Consider the following 4,226-nt stretch of genomic DNA (forward strand, 5'->3'; position numbering starts at 1 on the left):
CAAGCTAACCGGTGTTTTCAGAAAGCAAGCGCGTTTATCCACAGTGGGGAGAGAATGCGTGCACATGGTTGCCAGGTTGACAAAGATAAGTAACACACTTAGTAGATATTTCCGTATTGCGAAAGTGTGAAGCTCTGTGTCGGGGATTAGGTCTCTTCATATCAGGCAACCCAGTTGTGTTCCTCTGCGGCCAGATTAAACCTCGTTGTAGCCTATATATTATGCTCTGTACATTATATTCATTATTTTTCTGCCCTAATGACCTGCTGATAGCAATTATTGGCCGATGCATCTTTTGTCATGATTGTGTAACCAGATTAAACCAGGCCTAAAAGTCTGATGTTTGATGTTTCTTTGCATCCAAACACTTAATTTTTCACTAGTGTAATGGTCTGGCTGATGCATGAGACCTGGTAATTCTCATTGCCTGATGTATGACATTCCTGTGTCCTCTGCGTCCAGTTTATTCCAGTCTTGGCAGCCATTTTTGTCTCCTTTTGTTACCGTTCATGCAAGCTGGATGTGACTAATGGATGGCAAGAGGAAAGCAAGGTGGTGGGGGATACAGAGAAGAGTCTATTTTTTAACACGGTTATTGGACTTGAATCAGGGGATACATTAAAAGACCCGCATTAATTAAAGCCATTTTAACAGAAATGGATGATGAGAAGAATAACGGGAGGGACTGATCACGTTATGCACTCTTAGTTTGCTGTTTTAATCATGGCGATTCAGCGCACATGGGAGGTTTTAGCAGCAGTCGCTGCTGAAGTGCCGGAAACACAACTCCACAGAGACATTGCTGTGGCTTACTGTTTTGACTGTTTTTGCTACATTGGAAGCAAACAACAGCTTAAGAGGCCTCAAAGGACAAAAACACATATTCCAACACGTCTGTCAGCCATTTACTGAAGGATGAAAGTATTGTTTTTAAAGGAAAAGTTTACCTAACAAATTCTGTAATTTATGCATCATGTCATTCCAAATAGTCAGAAATTATATTTTATCAATGACAGGTGAGTTAGGAGAATTGATCAACTTTTAAGTTAGTGTTGTTGTTGTTGTTGTTAAAGCTAAAAGAAAAGAAAATATTTGGTTAAAAAAAAAAACAAATAAACCAAATAAATAAATTTAAAAGACTTTTGAAAGTAATGTTTCTTTGGTAACTAGCTGAAATAAAATACATTTTAGTTGGATTACTAGAATTAATAAAGCTGAAATAAAAATGTTAAACCTAAACAGAAGTATTAAAAAAGAAATAAAAATGACATAACCCCAAAAATTATTAAAATTGAAAGTAAAATTAAAATAAATTTGTACTTGCATGTCACTTGTCAAGCATATTTTTTATTAGTAGTATTTTTTTGTTTTGAATTGTATTCATGCTTAATAATTGTAAAAATTAATTTATTTTTTGTGTAAATATAGTAAAAGAGCCATACTTTTATTTATTTTTGGAACAGTCATCCTCAGCATTATTTCTGTTTTTATGGAAAAGAGCATTCAGGACATTCTGCAAAATAGCTCCTTTTTATCATAAAGGAACAACATGTTGGTGAATTTTCATTTTTAACTGAACTATTCCTTTAAGATGACTTTTTTAGGTTTATGTGTGTTTGTGTGTAATCTGTAGGGCGTGGGTGATGACAGGCTGCTTTTAATGTGTGTGGGTATGTGCGTAGGAGCGTGTGTGTTTGAGCATGTGTCACATTCGAGTGGATAGAGTGCATCTCTATACAAGTGTAATTGTTGCAATGTGACAGGCTTCAGTGTATGTTTGTGTGTAAGTGTGTGTGTGTCTGTTAACTGCAAATCATTAAAGCTCTCTGTATGATGCTGGTGCCTCGTGGCAGGCAGGATGACTTTATTAGCGCTCCCTTCATGGGCACCATGGCAATGAATCCCCCGTTTGGCACCCTGATATGCCCGTCCTTGTTGGTCATGTGCCTCAGGACAGCTCCACATGAAATGTCTAATGCTGTGACCTTTGACCTCTTCTATTTTGAGCATGATGCAGTGACGTCTTAATGTGAGCTAAGGAAGGTGAAAGTGTAGCGAGTAATAGAGAGAGACATGGCAGACGCCAACACTGACTCAGGAAATGATCTATGACTAATTGATAGCAGAAGGGCTGTGTGGCTACACTCATTTTTCTTTATTAGAGAAATCAATTGGGGTTGAAATTCTTCAAAAAACAACTTTTAATCTTTCTGAAACTTGAGCAGGACATTGAATTATAGAGATGTAGTTTCATATCCCATCTTTTTATGCCATCTCCAGAGGAGCATTTTATTGCTCAAATGTTTCATAGCTCATTTATTATATTATTTTTAAAGCTGAAGTGTGTAATTTCTGTGCCACTAGCGTCAACAAATGGTATTGCAAAAATAATGACTTTTCAAGCATGTTTCTCAGTTATCCTAGCTTTAAACAGATAGTTCACCCAAAAATGAAAATTCTGTCATTAATTACTGACCCTCATGTCGAGGACCTTCGTTCAACTTTGGAACATAATTTAAGATATTTTTTGATGAAATCCGAGAGCTTTCTGACCCTGCATAGACAGCAATGCAACCGATACGTTCAAGGCCCAAAAAGGTAGTAAGGACATTGTTAAAATAGTCCATGTGACATCAGTGATTCAACCGTCAGAACGCCTGCTCCATCAGCAGTATCGCACGAATGTGTAATAGTACTCTAATGAACGCACGTCAAAGATTGACACGGAAGTGAAGAAATTGTTAAATAAAGTCATTATTTTTGTTTTCTTTGTGCAAAAAAAGAATTCTCGTAGCTTCATAAAATTAAGGTTGAAGTACTGATGTCACATGGACTATTTTAATGATGTCCTTACTACCTTTCTGGGCCTTGAACGTGGTAGTTGCGTTGCTGTCTATGGAGGGTCAGAAAGCTCTCGAATTTCATCAAAAATATCTTCATTTGTGTTTCAAAGATGAATGAAGGTCTTACGGGTTTGAAATGATATGAGGGTAAGACATGAATTTTCATTTTTGGGTGACCTATCCCTTTAAATAACAACTAGAAAGTATGTTTTTTCCCTAAAATCTTTAGAAGAAACTTTATTTTCATAGACTATCATTCAAAAGTAAGATTTGTTTTTCTTTTAAAAGAAACATACTTTCATTCAGCAAGGATGCATTTAATTCATCAAAAGTAATAGGAAAGAATGAATCTACAGGATTCGTTAAATAATCCTTAAAAATGTTTTAGGGTTTCCATAAAAAAATGTAGCAGCACAACTTTATTCAACATTTGTGATAAGAAGATATGTTTCTTGAGTCCCAAATCTGCATATTAGAACGATTTCTCATGTGACAGTGATAACTGGAGTAATGATGCTGACAATTCAGTTTTGCCATCACAGCAATAGGCTATATTCCATTTTTAAATGTATTGAAATAGAAAACAGTTATTTTAAATTGTAATAATATTTCACAGTATTACTGTTTTTAGTATTTTTGATCAATGCACTCATTCATGGCTGTATTATTTAATTAATGCAAAGTTACGTGTTTATTGGGACAGGACTTGACGGATTATTTTACATGACTCCGTAAGTTCGTCTCTATTTCTTCGAGCCAAGCTGCATAAACTGCATATCAGGCATTTATGTGCTAGCTACAGTAAATCAAGTACCCGTGCACGCCGTTGTTGTTGTCTCCTCTCCCCTCAGACGCCGTGGTGCAATGGCGATCCTGCGCGCAATTCTCAAAACATCCACAAGATGGCAGCGTTTATCGGTGAATCCGATATTACAAAACCAATATCCGATTATTGTAAAAATGCTTAAATATTGGGGAAAATATTGGTAAATTGATATATTGGTCGATCTCTAACATGTAATGACTATCCATTATGACACGTAGGCATTTTTATATTTATGTAGCCTACACAATAATAATCTTTTACATTGTAATCCTTTTCATTTTTAATATTTGGCATGTTTTGCGTGCTGCTGCCCTGTGTGTGTAATAAGCAGAGAGTATGCGTGTTGTGAACCCACCTATAGGCACATATTACTAACGCGCTCTTTAAAGGGGTGGTTGATTGCGATTTCACTTTTTTATTGTTAGTTAGTGTGTAATGTTGCTGTTTGATCATAAACAATATCTGCAAAGTTATGTTCAATGCAAACGGAGATATCGTCTTTTAAAATCTGGCAGTTTAATGCCTACAAAAACGACTGGTAAGGGACTACAACGAGT

The 4,226-nt window shown here is 36.0% G+C and overlaps 1 protein-coding gene across 1 annotated transcript in view; it reads left to right on the forward strand.

Moving 5' to 3' along the window:
• Positions 1 to 4,226, forward strand: part of LOC107662559 (probable voltage-dependent N-type calcium channel subunit alpha-1B) — a 65,080-nt gene that overhangs the window by 39,436 nt on the left and 21,418 nt on the right. The gene's annotated exons all lie outside the window — the stretch shown is intronic.

The sequence above is a fragment of the Sinocyclocheilus anshuiensis genome, unplaced genomic scaffold, assembly GCF_001515605.1.
Source record: "Sinocyclocheilus anshuiensis isolate Anshui unplaced genomic scaffold, SAMN03320099.WGS_v1.1 scaffold457, whole genome shotgun sequence".
NCBI lineage: Eukaryota > Metazoa > Chordata > Actinopteri > Cypriniformes > Cyprinidae > Sinocyclocheilus > Sinocyclocheilus anshuiensis.